Below are 20311 nucleotides of genomic sequence, written 5' to 3' on the forward strand. Positions count from 1 at the left end.
GAAATTTCTATTTGCAACTTTACACAAATTTGGTTTTGGATCCTCTTTCATAAACTGGTTAAAAATATTATACAATTCCCCAACAGCTTGTGTCAGAACAAATGACCAGACATCCTCCAGCTTCTGTCTCCTGAGGGGCACCAGGCAGGGATGTCCACTCTCCCCTTCACTGTTTGCAATTTTTATTGAACCACTAGCAGCAGCAATTAGACAGAATTCAGTAATTAAGGGCATAAAATGCAAGAACGTAGAACATAAAATCAGCCTTTATGCGGATGATGTGTTACTTTTTCTCCAAAATTCACAAACCAATCTCTCTGGGGTGATTGAATTGATAAACTCTTTTGCAAGAATATCAGATTACTCAATTAACTAGTCAAAATCTACAGTCCTTCCGATTAATTGCTCCTTCCATAATTCTTCTTCTACACCACTGCAATCGGGAAATATAAAATATTTAGGTATTAATGTTTCTCCCAACCTTGCAGATCTAACTAAATTAAACCATATCCCCGTCACGACTGGGGCAGCAGTCGAGTGAAGGTGAGAAAGGAGGATCCAATAGCAGACAGTGGCGGAGGTGCAAGTGGGTTTTATTTACAGTGCACAAAACCAAGGTGTGGACAGAACCGAACATAAACCTAAACTGGGGAAACTAATACAAAAAGGAGGACACGGAGTGAGGAGCAGAGAGACATGGAGAAACCCGGAACAATGCTGAGTACATAGAGATTCACAGAGAAACACAGACGACGCGACGAGGAGCACAGGCAGACACGCAGTATAAATACACACACCAGGTAATTAGGAAATGGCAGACAGGCGGGGACACAGCTGGAACTAATGGACATAACGAGACACAAACCTACAAAGTAAAACAGGAAACTCACAGACTGTTTTACACAACCAGCTGGGGACACGAACAGAACACAGAGAGAGACACAGGTAGGGATGATAGAAACACACAACTCAAATCCAAAGAACAAATACAAAATCAGAATAAACTAGAAAAATGATAATAATAAACTTAAAGCGCTGGGTCACCGACGCAGGACCGTGACAGTACCCCCCCCCTTCAAGGGCTTGCTCCCGACAGCCATGGCTGGACTGGCCATTGGGCATACCGGGCATTTGCCCGGTGGGCAATTTTTTGTTTTTATTGGCCAATGGATTTTTTTTAATTTTTTTTTTTTTTAGGAAGGCTATATATAATGAAAGGTGTTGGATTGGCCAATTGGTCATGATCGACTCTGGGCTGGCCAATTACGGATGCACCCTCCCCCTTGTTTAGCAATATTATAGAGGAAGTAAAGAAAATGGAGAACAAAAAAAGGAAAGGAGGTGTTTATGAAAATATCACTAAATCTGCCATTTATTAATTTTAATATTAATTAATGATCATGTCTCATCTCTAGTGTTCTTGGTCTTAATTTAAGGTTTCTACCATGTGTTGTAGATAGTTCAGGAGGTTAACTCGACCAAGCAGTCTTTTTGTTTCCGCTATGTACTGTTTAAAATCCAGAACAGGGAGGATGGTGTAGGTTTAAGTTTATTAGATTGATACATACATACCAACAAGGCAGTGTACATCAAAGCAGTTGTTTTCATGCAAAGGCTTTATGGTTTTTCCTATAGCGATTGACAGATCACGTGACTTTCGTGCATTGCATGCTGGTAACTCGTGGCAAAACAATCCAAGTACCGCATCAAATGCAAGCATTTGCAGCACTGCAAAACGTTCATTCTCCGGTTCCAATACCTTCTTGGTTTTTCTTTGCTGCACAAAAAAGGAATGTACAAAACTAAGGAGAATAATGCCGGACCGTACAAAGACAGACTCGACGAAAAGGCAAAGAAAAGATACGAGGAAAAAATCAAAGGAGTGAAAGGGTCAGACCCTTATGAGCACACAGAGTGGACAAAAGATGTTAGCGTGCTGCCCAACTTTCACCACGCTCAGATTTATAATTATCGGTTCTTGGGTGAGTGCATACACTCATGAAGTTTAGTAACTTCAGGTCACTGCAACAAGCCCAGGTACAGTTTACCGACGGATGGGTACAGGACCTTGAAATGCACCGTGTAGAACGAAAGACCATCGGACAAACAAAGGTAAGTTTACCAGTCTCACAAATCGTCGTCATAAATACACAATCGTTAACCGTTTATTAATATAACCTTTGAGCTCAACGGTAATTAATTAGTAGTGGAAATAATTTCTGGTACGCATTACAGAAATGTAGCAGTGACAATAATATTGTATGCTGTAATCGCCCTGGACAATTAGTGATACAAAACAACTGTTTTATCCTGTGAATAAAAGTATATGTTTTTGTCAATGTACCGTGGTAATAACAGAAGCAAAACGCAATATTGTGTCAGGACAATTCACTGTTTATGCACATTAAATAAAGGAGCAGCGCGACAATTTCTGTTCAGCGCCAGACTTGCTTGTAACCTATATCACCAATTATGTTAAGAAAAATGACGTATTAACTGCTACAAAACACTGACCTTTGTGGGAATGCTTGGAGCAGACTAACATGTGAGCTGGAGTGTTCTGAGACGTTATATTTGGTATATCCAGACCATCCGTCGGCTCTTACTTCGGAAACATGGCTTAAAAAATTTCTCTTCAACGACGTAATCCGATAAAAAAAAACGATCTCTTTACCCGTCGGCTTCCCGTGGCTGTCATGCGACCGGCTATTGCAGTTAATAATACAACAGCTTCTTGCCATTTTTTGGGTTTCTTTTTATCGCTGTGTAATTGAGTTCAATTGAAAGCCTGCGTGCGCTAGTACCTCTTGCCACAAGTTCCCAGAATCCTTTGCGGTTTTACCCCTGAATGACGTCACATTTTCAATCTCTATTGAGATGCCCGGGCCGATTTTTTGTCCCAGTCCAGCCCTCCCGACAGCCCCAAAACACAAATGAACCACCAAGCCCGGGTGGGTGGTGGGAGGCCCAGGACGGAGGGTCCGGACCAGGACCAAAACGGAGGCCCCAGAGTCCCAAACAAAAGGTCCCAAACAGTCACAGGGGAGCAGAGTCCAAAACATAGTTCAGGTGGCCGGCCCGGGGGCCGATAGCACAGATGGCCAGGTTGAAACAGTTCAGGGGGACGGCCTTGAAGAAGGCAGTGGCAGCGACAGAAGTCCGGAGGCCGGCCACGGGGAAGGCAGTGGCGGCGACAACCCCGTTCAGGAGGGCGTCCACGACGGCGATAATAACCAGCCAGTAGCCTAGAAAACGGCCGGTGATGCGCGAAGCTGGCGCATCCATGCTCACAGGTGTACACACGGGTGCTCACACACACAAACTACACCCTTTTTGGCTCCTACCTCAAAGCACACTGTGCGCTGTCGATCTTACGTGCTGCACAATAATGTTTAATATTTAGTATTTACTGTTATATTCCCACAGATCATCGTGATGTTGTTTATTCTATTGCTCTCGTTTTCTTCTGCTTGTTTTCTTTTTTCTTTCTCAACAGGTGATCCAGGTGATCGATATATGTATTTTTTGTCTGCTTATTTTGTTGGTTTTTGTTTTTTGCCCTTTATCCCCATCCCTCTTCGCCACTGTTTCCCCCCCCCCCTCTTTCTTTCTCCCTTTTCTTTTCCTCATTCAAGTCTGTCCCGTATCTAGCAAGTGAAAATAAAAAAAATAAAATAAACAATAAAAGGTGAATCAAATAGACCATTACGGCAAGGCTGGGATGGTCCATTTGGTAAAGTAAATCCGTTGGGCATCTTTCTTCGCCTTTAGACAATAATTCTGATGGCAAAAGAGCCAAACGGGACAGACAAAAAAAAAAGAAAAGAAAAAAAGAAACAGCACCTAGCCACTGACGTGGATACATGGATGTACCTGGGTCAAAATTAAACCCAAGATGCAGAAGCTGTCACTGCTCACATCAGTGTGGTAGATAGAAATATAAAGTTCACCAGGAAAGACACAAAGGATAATCGTTTGACCTTCCTGGACTGTGCGCATTGAGGAGAATGGAAACCTCAACATTGAAGTTTACCTGAAGCCCACACACAGAGACCAGTACCTCCTCTGTGACTCCCACCACCCTCTGGACACAAACTTGGAATAATCAGGACCCTACAACACCGGGTAGAAAATGTTCCCTTGAAGCTAGAAGGGAAAGAAAGGGAACAAAGAAAGAAGCTCAGACAGCAACTGGGGAGAAATGGAACAACACTGTCATTCATTATCAAGCAGGTTTATCAGAGAGAACTCGACATCCCAGTGCACTTCAGACCCAGCCCCACACTCACACACAAACTGGTTCAATAGTTCTAATAAAACATGTCTATCAGGTGGATCATTATAGTGAATGCTTAATGCTCCACTTCTGAATTCAAATCTGTTAAGCATTTTTTGCCTTCAGACAACAATTCTGATTGCTACACTGCCGGAGAGGACGGGGGAAAAGAAAAGAACCTCTGCTGATAATGATGGTGAGGCATATGATCAATAGTGGGTCTGTGACCCTCCTAAGGGACAACTCCCACTAGGGTTTAAACACCTGGGATTCTCCATGATTTGGGTTTAGAAGTGAAGAAGCTTCTCAGATGAGAGGTAAATAGAATAGAATAGCTCTCCACACATGGAGAGATGCCAAAGGCAGTTTGGCATCTCTCCGTGTGTGTGAAGTACACAATAGCGTAAGTATTTACACAATAACAGACAAATTTACATTTACACAAGAAAGATATGTACGAGTTATACATACACCTGCAAACATACACGCACATACATACATATATGTATATATACATATTTGCATCCTTACATACACACACACATATTTCCACATACACGCTTACATCTACGTATATACATACACATACATGCCATCTAACTAGCAGGTGCATTGAGAGAAACGTCTTCAAGAAACCTAAAGAAGTCCAGTCGCTTTTCTTTCCCAGCTCCTTAGACTACCATGGCCTGGATGACTGAGAACCGACACAGACATTTCCCTCTCACAGAAAACTATGCTTTTGTTTGATCAGCCAGTCTTATAGCTGCCAATTTTCTTTGCTACACCAACAGTTTTTTTTCATGTTGGGGCCAACCCAGGCTCCTGAACATTCAGAGGCCACCAATTTTAGAAAGTCAGTCCAGTATTTGACTCGATCTAGGTATTTTTTCTAAAGTGTACATTGTATGGACAAGGAGGAGGACTGGAGCTGGCCCTACTTGCGCTTTGACAAACATCAGCGTGAGAATCGTACCAGTGAATCGGCTTTCCATGTGAGCTGTCTGGATTAGACAGTTGTTGATCTGCTGGACCGAGATAGTTTAGAGCTTTTCCCCCTTCACTAAGGGTTTGTATTCGTGAGCAGTGATGAATCACTTGGCCTGCAGGGGTTGTGGTCACGTGGCTGAATAGAACTGAACCAATAATCGCGAGTGCCTGAAACATAAAATTTTAATGAGGTCATCCAGGACTGACAGCTGTGAGTTTCTCCGACGTTTCAGCCTTGTTAATTATACTTAATTATTTTTCCTATTAGTCACAAGAAAGGATGAGTCCATAGGAAGATTAGATGATGCTCAAGCCTGAAACCTGCAGATATACTGCATGCTTATATGTTACACTGTGTGTTTGTGAGTAATGTTTCTCTTGTCAATCAGAAACCCTTTTCATTAGGTTTAAATATGATGTTTTCTGTGCCAGTTGTTATCATCATAAAGTTTAATTCATTTAACTCAGCAACAGTGCATGCAGGATATTTTTAAAGCTTTAATCCCTGTCACAACACAAGATGACTGGTGACACAGAATAAGATGATCCTAGACTGACAGTAGGGAAAAGGACAGAAAAGACCAACAGCAATGATGCAGATGAGACACGTGTAAGGAGATCCTCGTACCTGCAGCTCAATGAGTCTTGGATCTCGTAAATAAATAGCTGCATGTATCGGCCCTTCTCTCATCAACTTTGAACATATGGTAGACTGAAACGGCAAATTTGAAAATGATCATATTCTGCAAGAAGAAATTCACACAATGCAGCTGGCAACTGTTCAAAAGCACCTGAGTGCTGCTTCAGTTTGGCTGACGTTATTGGACGGTTTATTCCAGATACAGTTCACAACCATAACAAGAAGTTTAGCTCTGAGAAAGCAGGTTTGGTTTGAAGCAACACTGACAACATCAGAGAGCCATCTATTAAATATATTTCATAAACCTTTATGACAAAGATTACAAATGAAGATTAGAGACAACTGGCACAGATTTATTTATAATAGATCACTTTCTACTGGCAAGATTCAGTGTTCACTGGCAGTGTTGGTCCAGTTACTGAAAATAGTACTTAGTTACCAATTACTTTTCCAAGTAAGACTGACTACTTATTTTCAAAAGTAATTGGTTACTTTATTACTTAGTTACTTTTGAAAAACACGATACACAACCTGAATACGTAATAAAGCAACAGACATTTTAACCCAATTCTATTTCTTCTGCATTATCCATCATATCCAATTGAATGAAATGAAAAAGTTTCTTTTTAAAAATTGCTTTTATTAGTTTTAATCTTTTAACTTTATGCACATTGCATCAAGCAAAAATTAAATGCAAAATCACGGTTTAGTAACGCAGTAATGCAGTGTGCTTACGAGAAAGCATCAGTGATCTAATTACTTTTTTGCAATAGTAATCCCTTACTTTACTCCTTACTTGAAAAAAGTAATGGGATTATAGTAACATCCACCACTGTTCACTGGTGCAAACCCATTTTATCTTAACAGGGACACACAAGTCTCTTACTTTCCCGTTCTGTTACAAATCTGTGATTTTTCTAAACTGAGGTTACACAAATACACCAAACTTTTACAGCATCACAGCTATAAAACTGTCACGGTCCTGACCCAGTGTTTGATGTTATTTGTGATCATTCCCAGTGTTTAGTGGCCTCTGTGCCTCCCTCCTAGTGGTCTCTGTGTTTTTTAGTTGCTCTGTCTCCCCTGTCAGCTGTATCCTGTAGTCAAGTCTGCGTCTCAGTGTAACATTTCCTGTTTTACTTTGAAGGTCTGTGTCCTAGGTGAATGTATTGAGTTTTGCTTCCCTTTAGTCTCGTCATGTCTGATTTCTCCCAGCTGTGCTCTCCCTCTGTGTCTCATTCCCCTCGTTATTCCCCAGTGTATTTAAGCCCTGTGTTTTTCTGTGTCAGTGTCGTGTCCTCCCTCATTGCTGTGTGTTACGCTCCCTGTGTTTCCTCATGAACTTAGATTTCCCAGTGTAGTTTTGTTTTTCCCCTGCCAGCAAATAAAGCTGAGGGGTTTTTTTTAGTTTAAACCTTGTGTCCGAGAGTCTGTGTTTGGGTCCTTCTCCTGCCTGCACACCATGTTTCATGACAAAAACTGACTTGAGTCCTGTGGCTCACTGTGTCTTTAAACAGTGTGGATCACCACAAATAAAATATATATGCTCCTTTTGAATTAGACTCAAAGTAAACTGAGTACAATACAATAAAAGAGCATTGGATATGGAATACTAAATTGAACCGTTTTCTGTATTTCCTGAAGTTTTCACCAGTCTGGATTTACATGAATGTGAACTAGGAATGTGTCCCAATCCTAATCTGGGTTTAATATGATGTTGGCCCACCCTGTGCAGCAATAACAGGAAGGCTTTCCACGAGGTTTAGGAGTGTGTTGATGGGAATTTTTGACCATTCTTCCACAAGCACATTTGTGAGGTCAGACACTCTCCATGCTAATTCATTCCAACGGGATTCTATCAGATTGAGACTAGAGATGGCACGATACCACTTTTTTATGTCCGATACCGATACCGATATCATAAATTTGGATATCTGCCGATACCGATATGAATCCGATATAGTGTGTTTTTTAATCAATAAAACTGTTTTTTTAATATCTTGCTGCATTTTGTATAAGTTCATACTCAAGTTTAAATAAACAACAACACTAAAGCTATTCTGTTATACCTGTATGTAAAAAAAAAAAAAAAATACACTGCACCCAAAATATTTCATAGTTCAGGAACACTGATCAATCTAATAAACTTAATCCTCCCTATTCTGGTATTTTAAAGAGTACTTAGCAGAAATATTAAGCAACCTAACTAATAGGGGGTGCAAACTCCCAGCAAAAAAAATTGGGAACCACCCCCACCCTCCACCTCATGATGCTTAATCGATGTAATCAACTTTAATTTGATGCAGGGTGAAAAAAAAAACGCACAGAAATAAATTATTTTTCAAGAATAATTAAATAGATTCAACATCTTTCTTCAACAGAATTGCAGAATTCACAGATGGTACCTTCTCAAAGAAAAAAGTACTATAGCTTACTAGGGTATATTAGACTTAACAGTTACTATATACAGTAATGGACTTCTATACATTTTAAATCAGATTAAAACTTTGGGTGTAAGATTCAGATAATTATTTATTAAAAGCTCGACATTTTAAATGAGAATAAGAAAGAAAAGTATGTCTTTGTGCCCCTTTTCCTGTTCATGCCCTATCGGCCCCCTGGCTACACTTTGCTAGATCCGCCCCTGCACAGTTACCAGCCGTCAGCTACGTAGAAAAGGATCCTGGTGTAGAAAGTAATATTAAATAAATTCTAACAACAGCTTATCAAGCTTAAACGTGCTGCTGTTGTTCAGCCGCTGGTTTCCTCTTTCTGGTGCAAAGTGGGCCAAAAACAAAGAAGAGAGACGGACTCGCGACAGAAAAGCCGATCAGCTGATCGTTAAGCAGTTTCACGATTGAAGTAGCCGCAGGAAGGTGAGGGAGAGAGAGAGGCAGTCGCTCCATATATCGGTTGTTAAGCTTAACGTGGGAACGCTTTACAAACATTCAGAGATGAACTTACACACTTGCTTTACTTCTCTCTGGGATAACTTCCTCGGAGATGAAATGCTGGTTTGGTAGCAGGCTACAAATACACACAGCCGCTCTATCACGTGAGCACACTGCTCCTACGTGCTACGGTTATGAGCCGAGTTACGCCGTGTCGCAAGTTTTGTGAGGTGTTTTTTTGATATTTAATGGATCGGATTACATTTTTTATTTCTCGCCGATATCTGATCCAGTAATTTAGGTCAGTATCGGACCGATACCGATACGTAATATCGGATCGGTCCATCTCTAATTGAGACCAGGACTCTTTGCAAGTCTTTGCAAGGACATATCTTTGCTTTGTGCACTGGTGCACAGTCGTGGTGGAAGAGGAAGGGTCCATCCCTAAACTGTTCCCATAAAGCTGGGAGCATGAAATTGCCCAAAATGTGTTGAAGCATAAAGAGCTCCTTTCAGTGGAACAAAGGATTCATACACTGGATGGGTGAGTCAATACTTTTGGCAATATATCCCAAAAGGTTGATTCTGTTCATTAAACGTAGCGTTCTCCTACTGAAAACGTCCAGATGAACAAAGTCAACCTTTTGGGATTTACTTACCTGGATGGTTGAGCATGCATCAAGACACTTTTTGCAATATAGTGTATTTCCTTATTTTAAAAAAGCAGCTCAGAGAGGCTGGGTCTGCTAATCGTGATAATAGATGGATTCAACACTATGTGGGAAAACTGCATGACTAAGAGTTCAGAATTGCTGTAATAATGCTTCTCGTGTGGGGGTTTTATCATGTAATATATATAATGAACATTTAGAAAACATGCTTTTCTACTCTGAGCATTCAAAGCACTTCACAAAACTTCCCACATTCACACCCATTCCTAACCCTAACCCCACACTGCAGCAAAACTTGACTCTTAAGACCGGGTGTATTTCCAATCTTCTATTGTCCAGTTTTGCTTTGCTAGTATGAATTATAGCCTCATTTCCTGTTCTCAGGTGATCTCAGGTAATGTTCAGGTGTAGTCTTCTGCTAGCTCATCAGTAAAAAGGCTGGATGTGGTGTGCATGTATGCTCTTCTGCATGCTGTCGGGTGGCTACATCTCCGGTGGTCGAGCATGTCACCTACTAATGGGAAGGTTGGTGGTTGTCTGTTTCAGTCTGCAGGGAGCAGACAAGATGCTGACCCCAAGCTGCTTTCCAGTGCATCCATCAGAGCATGAATGTGTGTGAATGGTGGATAGAAGCACTTACACAAAGCAGAGAAAAAAGTGCTTGTGTGAATGGAAGAATGAGGCACGTTGTGTAAAGCGCTTTGAGTGCTAAGAGTAGAAAAGTGCTATATAAGAACCAGCCCATTTACCATTTACTTGATTATAATTCTCATCTGGCCCGTGGCATCAACAAGGCACTAACAAGCATGCCATGTTCAAAGTCACTTAAATCACCTTTCTTTAAACTTTAGCTTTAATGTGGTGGTCAGTTATAGAAAGAAACTGTCATGGTCCTGAGTCTGACGGCTCTGTGTTTTGTGTTTCTTTATATTATTCTATGTTCTTGTTTATTCTGTTATGTCTTTTGTTAAGGTTTGCCATTTGTTAGGGTTTTGTTCTGTGCCTGCCTGCTCCCACTTCTCTGTGTCTGTAGAGGATAAAGACATGCTGTGGAAGAGAGACAGAGATTAATAACAGATATGATTCGATGCAGAGAGGTCTATTAACACATAGTGAGTGAGAAAGGTGACTGGAAAGGAAAAACTCAATGCATCATGGGAATCCCCGGCAGCCTACGTCTATTGCAGCATAACTAAGGGAGGATTCAGGGTCACCTGGTCCAGCCCTAACTATATGCTTTAGCAAAAAGGAAAGTTTGAAGCCTAATCTTGAAAGTAGAGATAGTGTCTGTCTCCTGAATCCAAACTGGAAGCTGGTTCCACAGAAGAGGGGCCTGAAAACTGAAGGCTCTGCCTCCCATTCTACTTTTAAATACTCTAGGAACAACAAGTAGGCCTGCAGTGTGACAGCGAAGTGCTCTAATAGGGTGATATGGTACTACAAGGTCATTAAGATAAGATGGGGCCTGATTATTTAAGACCTTGTATGTGAGGAGCAGGATTTTGAATTCTGGATTTAACAGGAAGCCAATGAAGGGAAGCCAAAACAGGAGAAATCTGCTCTCTCTTTCTAGTCCCTGTCAGGACTCTTGCTGCAGCATTTTGGATCAGCTGAAGGCTTTTCAGCGAGTTTTTAGGACATCCTGATAATAATGAATTACAGTAGTCCAGCCTGGAAGTAATAAATGCATGAACTAGTTTTTCAGCGTCACTCTGAGACAGGATATTTCTAATTTTAGAGATGTTGCACAAATGGAAGAAAGCAGTCTTACATATTTGTTTAATATGTGCATTGAAGGACATGTCCTGGTCAAAAATGACTCAAGGTTCCTCACAGTGTTACTGGAGGCCAAGGTAATGCCATCCAGAGTAAGAATCTGCTTAGATACCATATTTCTAAGATTTTCAGGGCCGAGTACAATAACCTCAGTTTGATCTGAATTAAGAAGCAGAAAGTTAGCGGCCATCCAGGTCTTTATGTCTTTAAGACATTCCTGCAGTTTAACTAATTGGTGTGTGTTACCTGGCTTCATGGACAGATAGAGCTGCGTGTCATCTGCATAGCAGTGAAAATTTATGCTATGTCTTCTAATGATGCTGCCTAAGGGAAGCATGTATAATGTAAATAGAATTGGTCCTAGCACTGAACCCTGTGGAACACCATATTTAACCTTAGTGTGTGAAGAGGACTCTCCATTTACTTGAACAAATTGGAGTCTATTAGATAGATATGATACAAACCACTGCAGTGCAGTACCTGTAATACCTACAGCATGTTCTAATCGCTCTAATAGGATATTATGGTCAACAGTAATATTTAAGCTGGTGTCCTGTCTCTTAGTGACACTCAAAAAATAGTTCATGCATTTATTACTTCCAGGCTGGACTACTGCAATTCTTTATTATCAGGATGTCCTAAAAACTCCCTGAAAAGCCTTCAGCTGATCCAAAATGCTGCAGCAAGAGTACTGACAGGGACTAGAAAGAGAGAGCAGATTTCTCCTGTTTTGGCTTCCCTTCATTGGCTTCCTGTTAAATCCAGAATTGAATTCAAAATCCTGCTCCTCACATACAAGGTCTTAAATAATCAGGCCCCATCTTATCTTAATGACCTTGTAGTACCATATCACCCTATTAGAGCACTTCGCTGTCACACTGCAGGCCTACTTGTTGTTCCTAGAGTATTTAAAAGTAGAATGGGAGGCAGAGCCTTCAGTTTTCAGGCCCCTCTTCTGTGGAACCAGCTTCCAGTTTGGATTCAGGAGACAGACACTATCTCTACTTTCAAGATTAGGCTTCAAACTTTCCTTTTGCTAAAGCATATAGTTAGGGCTGGACCAGGTGACCCTGAATCCTCCCTTAGTTATGCTGCAATAGACGTGAGCTGCCGGGGATTCCCATGATGCATTGAGTTTTTCCTTTCCAGCCACTCACTATGTGTTAATAGACCTCTCTGCATTGAATCATACCTGTTATTAATCTCTGTCTCTCTTCCACAGCATGTCTTTATCCTGTTTTTCTTCTTTCACCCCAACCGGTCGCAGCAGATGGCCCCGCCCTCCTGAGCCTGGTTCTGTCGGAGGTTTCTTCCTGTTAAAGGGAGTTTTTCCTTCCCACTGTCGCCAAAGTGCTTGCTCATAGGGGGTCATATGATTGTTGGGTTTTTCTCTGTATTTATTATTGTGCGATCTACTGTACAATATAAAGCGCCTTGAGCCGACTTTTGTTGTGATTTGGCGCTATATAAATAAAATTGAATTGAAAATTGAATTGGTTTAACAGTTTTAGGAGCTAGTTTTAGCCTGTTATCACATTTCTACGACTTCATCCAACTTACTCTAGAATTCCTCTTTCCTTTCTAATAGACGTACACAGTGACAACAATCAACATTATCCTTTCAGTTTCCATCTTCAAACTCGTAATCCCCTCAAACACTATTAACACGTTCTTTTTTGGGGGGTGGGGGGGGGTCAAGATTACCTCTATTGCCTCTTTATTACTATATCATGATAGAACAGCTTGACTCCACCCCATGTGATCTTGGCCTTTTTAACTTCCACCTGGTCTCCTGCTGACAAAATATGTCTGCCTTCATTCTCTCCTCCATATCAGCTTTCTCCCTCCCTTTATCCTTTAACTTATACCTTCAAACATTGTTTTATTTTTACTTGTTGGAAAAGCAGCAAGTCCGGCCAAGCCTGACATTGACCCAGATGGGAAACTTTTCAACGGGTGAATTTAATTCAACAAGAAGGCTCACCTAGCACAGCATTTTTTTTTTCTTTCGCTTTGGCTCTCGGAGGAGGCCGACGCACTTTTTCTCCTCTCCTCTCCCTTATCTTCCCTGCTTAGTTCTTATGTCCTTGTCTTGTCTCGTGTGTATTACTTTCCCTGGAACACTCTCTCACAGTCTGTGTCTAAAACCTAAAAGAGAATTATGGATTTGATCAACTGGTCTCTGACTGCTATTGACACCCTTTTCTCAACGAGAAGTCTGGGCTCGGGAGAGCCCGAGTGCCCTGGAGGGACTTTCCCTGCCGGATACACGATGGACGGGTGGCAGACATGGAGGATCGTGTGCCTGGCGGGACTGTCGATCGAGGACGCTGAAGATATCTACCTATTTGGAACCATGATAACAGGGTTCTTGCTGATCGGAGCTGGCCTGGCCCTGGCTTATCAGAGAATTAAGAAAGCGGAACCGGCTGTTCAAACCCCCACAAGGCTGCCCGCTGGGATTGAAACGATGGGACGAGGTGCGGCTTCTCAGAAAGGGCTCACGGAAGGCAGCATGGTTAAGAGCTTGGAGGCGCTAGCAGCTACAGTGAATACTCAGAATAACATCTCTGAGCGGATATTGGGATACATCAGGGAAGAATCCGCTCAGAACAACACCTATGGGCGGAAGCTGGAATACATCACGGATCAGTTGGCTGCGGTCGTGAGGTCTCAGAATCTGCTCTGTGAGCAAAAGAGTGACAAGATCACGGAATCTTCGGCTAATAACATCATGGAGAAACTCGCAGCTATCCAACGGGAGATTGAGAGACCAGTGTCGGAGTGTTAAAGAACAGCTTGAAATTCTCATGAGTTGTTTGCAAAAAGAAAAATCACCATCATAATGCGGCTACCCCTTTGGCGCCAGCTGTGGGCTCAAGGCTGGAGCTGAACAAAACTCCCTGATAACGACTGTGTTGAGTCTGTTCCTTCCCATTCCATACAAGGCCACCTGGGTTGGCTGGAAGACTGTTTACTTAGCCTGGCAGGGCGAAGGACACTGTCTCAGCTGAACTATGGACACGCACACACATACATATACTGATACTGATAAGCACTCACTGACGCATCACCCTCCCTACCAAACGCCACCTCCAACGCTTACCTCCCCTCTGATGTGGACATCGGGTCAGTTGGAGGCGCAGTCGAAGATTGCAGCGGTCCCAGATCAGATGTACACACTGGAACTCTTTCCCATGTTGCTTGTCTGTGTTTATTGTGCTATGGTGTGTTGATATCTGTGCCTTCCTGTATTATCCTTTTGTGTTACATATTTCGATGTTTTTTTCCTCGCTACCTAGCCTGACCTGTCTCCCCAATGTGATGTTTGTAATGTATGTACGGTCGGCAAGGTCTGTCATCTCGGTTGTGGGCAAAAGACCTGCAACTGACAAATAAAGGCTCTCTCATCATCTCATCTCATAAACAGTAAAAGACCAGGCAACAACGGAAATTTCATTTACATGCTGTACCTTAGAAACACCAACATATTCTGGACAGTGACGTCAACAACTGGCAGAGAGACAGATACCCAACTCACACCAATGCTGTTGACAAACCTGTCTACATAGATAAACATAACTTGATATCAAATGGTGTGTACTGGTTTCCACAAACACAGAGTCACAGAGTCCCGTGGATGACTTAATTTCCTGTATAAGCCAAATGCTGAGGGAGGCAATCTCTGTTTGTTAATGTGGGAGTAGTGATGAAGTGCACGGATGCAGGTTACACCTCCTCAGCTTACAAGTCCAAAAGCAGTGGCCTGAATGTTTTAAATAGCAGTAAACCAATGCTTCTGAATGAGTAAAACCCCTGTCATCTTTTCGCAGGGCTTCCACCGCATAATTACCAACTGCAGCTACGATATCAGTGCAATAAGACTGAGTGGGAGTGGCTGCCTGGTGAACAATTAGCTTCAGCCACAACCTTTAGCCGCTGTCTTGGATGGTACACTGTCACTCATTGGCAGCTTTCTACAGCTTGTTATTCTTTTTGAAGAAACGAAATCCCTGAGCTCCAGCATGAAAACACGTCCTAGCATTGATGGAAAGAAAGGATATTCTGTTCGCTCTGCTGCTGCTTTGATGTTCAGCAGGAACAGAAAAAGGCTTTTTGGTTCTCAGCTGCACAAGTTCTGCTGCGAGTCACTGCAGCTTTGTTTGACTGACAGAAACAAATGAGTAACATGTTCATCTTCGAGTCTTTGAAGCGCTGTCAGTGTCACCCCACTGTTTCCTTAAATCTATGTAATAGGAGTGAAAGAAATTGTCAGCCCAGCCTGAGCTCAATTTCACACACTTGATGAAAGTCGAGGCTACGTTGTCATTCTTACTTAATCCATACAAGGCCTCAGGCAGTGTGGGTGGATTTGGTTGTTGACATCTGTGAAGATGAACAGAAAACTATTAAACTTTGCCTGCTGACCAAACAGCCTAGAAAGTCTGAGATGAAGTGGGGTTACTCAGCTGTTAAGAGCAGTAGCTGGTCTTTCACTTCCAGAGACAGGCTGCACATAGATATGTATGCTTGGGCCAATCTGTGTTTTAATTATATAAAACAAAGATTGGCCCATCAACAAACAGAATTTGTTCAACTTTAAGCTGTTTATTGTTCATGATGATGTTAGAAAGGTGCAAACACGCCCATCTGTCTAATTCACACACATACTTTACTCCTACCAAGTCCAGCCAGTATTAATAATCTCATGGTGAAAGCAAAGCTGCTACAAATACTCATTAGAGTACTCAGCTGCCGGACAGCAGGTAACGCCTGTCACAGTCCCCAAGACTACTGACCTGAGGCCGTCCGTCCCAGTGACAATGACAAAGGAAAATGGAGGACTCACACGGAGCCCTGATGGCCAGTGGCAAGAGCGGCGGACCAAAGGCAACGGGCAGCCAAGACCAGCACTCCCACCACAAGCCATGGACAGGACCCCAGGTGAATAAGAATCACCCAGCAACTGAGGCACGCCACCAGCTGCAGTAGTTTTGCACATAGAGCTAAAGAAAAAAGAGAAAAGCTACAAGAAATGTCTGTAAACATGGATTACTATGTGCCTGACAGTACTGAAAAAACTGGGCATGTCTGAGTTGAAGATGTGGAGTACAGGAGCTGCACGAGAGGCAGTGCTGCTTTCATTCTTCTTCACTTTGTACACCTCGAACTTTCATGGCTCTGGGTCATGCAACATGAAGAAATGCTCTATTAATTCTGCAGTGGTTGAAAGTATTAGTGGGGAACAGGAGGAGCAGTACAGCTAGTGGATGATTTTAGGGAGTTGTCTGCGAGAAATCGTCTGCTTCTGAATGTATATAAGACCAGAGAGATGATGATCAACTTCAGAAGGAAGACAACAATTACACGGCCTGTCTCTATCCTGGGACCGGATGCTGATGTGATGGAGGAGTACAGGTACCAGGGTAAACCACCAAATCACAGCAACAGTCACCTCAAGGTGCTTCTACATCTACACTGATTGCACTGCAAGACCCAGGCTGCATAAGGGAATGAGCAGGCTCTATTTCCTCGGTAACCTCAGATCCTTCAACATGTGAAGCAAAATGTTGAAGATTTCCAATGAGTTCGCTGTGGCAAGTGGAGTGTGCTTTGCTGTAGTCTGCTAGGGAGGCAGAATCAAAGCTGGTGACATCAACAAACTGAATAAACAGACCAGAGAAGCTGGTCTGTGACTGGCTGCTAACTGGACACCTTTGAAGCTGTGGTGAAGAAGAAATCATTGAACAAACTCCATCATGGACTATCCTTACTAACCTCAGCACCACTCGCTGGCAGTGTTGGGCTTCTTTGATCACACTACATTTTTCATTAATGCAGTAATGTAAAGTATTGCTGTACTAAAATTACATTACAGCTACAATTATGTCATTACTTGCATTACAAAGGTTCTTCAGTTCTCTGCATGTCAGGCAGATAGAAAGAAATAAAATATGTAAAACAGGTTTTTTTTCTTCCTGTGCAGGTTTCAGTTTGTGTGCAGGCGTGTTAAAGACATATCGCTTTTCAGTAGCAGACATATGGAGATGACTTTTATTTTTATTGCACAAAAGGACAGGAGTACGTTAATAAAGTGGAAAGTCCGCACAGGAAACAATCGCATTATACTGCAAATACAACTTTGGATCTGTACAGGCATCTGCAGAGACGGCATGCCAGAGCTAAGCTAGCGAAGAACTCAGAGTGATGTTAAAGCTCATGAATGCCGACCCCAGCCCAGCTACACATATGATGTACAAGAAAACATGATTCATCAGACCCAGATACCCTCTTGCTCCGTGGTCCAGTTCTGATGCAAACGTGCCTGCTGTTGGTACTGTCAGCCGTGGACACCCTGACAGGTCTGCGGCTGTGCAGCCCCAGATGCAACTAACTGTGATGCACTGAGCCAGTGGTTTGTAGGCAAGTTGAGCTACTGTCTGTCCATCTGTTGAATCGGACCACACTCATATTTCACCGAGTCACCGAACCTGTCACTGAAGTAAAGATATTAAACATCTTGGACTGGAAAGGTTTGACCTTCCTGTCATAACTATGAGCTACATGTTTCTTTGTCTTTGCCAAGATAATAGAGATGAGATGCATCCATCCCATTTCTATGTGTGTTAGTCAAACCTACAGTGCATTTTATAGATGTTGGATACATCCACTATTTCCCTTATTGAGACCAATGTGATGGCTTTTGTCCTCGGCTGCAACTAAAAAGCCTAATATGATTTGGGCTCAATAATCTCCTCTTAAAACTTGATAGAGTTGAGTCTGCAGAATGTAAAGCCATGAACTGCCAAAGACATGGAAAAACAAACAGAGGATCTGCTACTGACTGCAGAAAATATACTGTATTTATAAGTAAGTGCAACACAGAACTATAATGTAAATGAATGTTTGTTACATTTTAACTAAATGTGTTCACACAGTGCTGATTACGCCTATAATTGCAACTTAAGCCTCTCTTGTATCTCACAGTGGACTACAGTTCTAAAGCTAATGTCTGCGGTAACACTGACTTTACTGCTGTCTTTGTGCATCAACCAGCAATGACTGGAAATACAAAGCTAAACAAGAAAACAACCACAGAGGAAGACACAAAAAGGCCACACCAACTACAGAACCAGGATTTTTATCATTGCAGGGTAAATAAAACATAAACTGCAAAGTAACAGAGAATATACTAAACATAACAAATTAAATATTACAGAAAAACATTTTTTTAAAAACATCAAGAACAGTTTGATGTTTTCTGTGAGTGGTGTCCCATGTGCCCTGTGTCCTGGTGCCACACACCACAGGACACCTTCTGGAGTCTAGTGTCCATGCCTCGATGTTCACAGATGTTTTGGTTGCATGAGACACCTTTACATAATATAACCTAAGAGCTTTTAATGCTGTCAGTGATTGTGCAAGTCTTCAAAAGGCCCGATCCTGAACCTGAGAACACATTATCCCCCCACCCCGACACCAGTGTGTTATGACTGTAAAGCAAAAAACTGTGTCAACATATTTAGAGAAGATTAAGCATTAAACTAGAACTTTCCTGTCAACAATCATTCTGCAGTGTTGGCCTTGCCAGAAAAACTCTGAGCACTAAGCTTTCGGTGTAATGTCTAAGCATTAGCTAGCTGTGTCCAGTGTTTTAGCTGTCTTGCCTTCATCAGGATGTCAGAGGCTGTTTCTTCTTCTTTCTTTCATGGTTTTGCAGTGACATTCACATTGGACTGAATCAGTGGGTGAAGTTCCAGTTTCTACATGTAAATTTTGCAATTTCTTATAAAATTCTGTCATTTATGGTGCAAGTCCAAGAACTTGATGCACACTAACTATTTATTCAGATAACATAAAAAGAAAATTGCAAATACATCCATAGCTTCAACCTTCAACATATTCTAGAAAGATCTGAGGGTCAAAGTTGTGAAGATGACACTCCTTTGTGGTTTTATAGCAGAGCAGAGCTTTTCTGTCACCTGACAGGTAAAGACTCTTCAGACTGATAGTTTGAGTGTATTTCCATTTGGCTCAGTGGCTTAGTGACTGAATCTCTACAAGTCACCACACTGCTGTTGGAGACACTGATGTTAAAGATCGTTTCTAGTATTTCAGTTAATTTTAACTTTATTCATCTAGTTCCAAATCACAACAACAATCACCTCAGCATGTTTTATATTTTAAAGTAAAGACCCGACAATAATAGACAGAACCCCCTGAAAATACCCCAAAATCAGATGACCGCTCTTTGAGCAGTCCTTAATTAATCCTTAATTATTGGATTATTGTCAAAAGTGGATAGAATTTCTTGTTCCAAAACAAAGTGGTGAACAGATGAACGGAAGAAGTGAGCGCGCCATGGTGGACCTCCTGCTTTGATTCATCTACAGCGAACTTTGTCCCACAGAAGTAAATTTCAGAAAACAATTTGTCTCTTAGTCAACAGCAGAACAGCAGTGAGAACCTGTGTTGATGAATTAAAGGAAAAATAATAATGCATTGATTGATTTAATTAAGGTTTAATTGTAGTAGAGGTTTCCTGCATTTTAACCACTTTTTCCTTTGAATATTATTAATGGCTGAAACTGTAATTTGAAGGGAGAAAAGTCAGTAAAGTCATTATTGAGACAGAAGAATTCTGAATCTGTTCATTAGTAAATATGAACATGTAACTGCGTGGTAGGGACAGAAAACAAATGTACTCAACCCAAATCATCTCTACATAAAATGAAAGGATTTTAAGTCTCAGAAGGAAAAAAAAGTAGCAGACTTACGGAGGGCGTGCCATTCGTCCTGCCTTATTGTCTTGGTGATGTTGTAGGAGAGGTTTTTGGGTATCGTCGCTGAGGAATAGTGATACTTGATGTAGGAGCACCGAGCAATGGAACCTGCAAAGGAACAAAAGGTTTTTGTATGGTTTGTTTGTTTGTTTGTTTTTATAAACAGAATATTTACACAAACATTCACTCTAACGATACACAGACTGAACAGAAGCTTCAGCACAGATGTGATTCAGCTGGAGAGGCTGCGTTTGCAGTGGACACACAATCAGGTGTCGTCCCTGAAA

General features: G+C 41.8%; 1 protein-coding gene across 1 annotated transcript in view; it reads right to left on the minus strand.

Annotated features, from left to right (window-relative positions):
• Positions 1-20108, minus strand: part of LOC116309636 (transmembrane protein 178B) — a 31827-nt gene extending 11719 nt beyond the window's left edge. The window contains exon 1 of the mRNA XM_031726303.2: positions 20019-20108. The gene's annotated coding sequence lies outside the window, so the exon portion shown is untranslated. The remainder of the gene's footprint in view (positions 1-20018) is intronic.
• Positions 20109-20311: the final 203 nt, after the last annotated feature.

Source organism: Oreochromis aureus, linkage group 17 (genome assembly GCF_013358895.1).
Source record: "Oreochromis aureus strain Israel breed Guangdong linkage group 17, ZZ_aureus, whole genome shotgun sequence".
NCBI classification, from domain to species: Eukaryota; Metazoa; Chordata; class Actinopteri; order Cichliformes; family Cichlidae; genus Oreochromis; species Oreochromis aureus.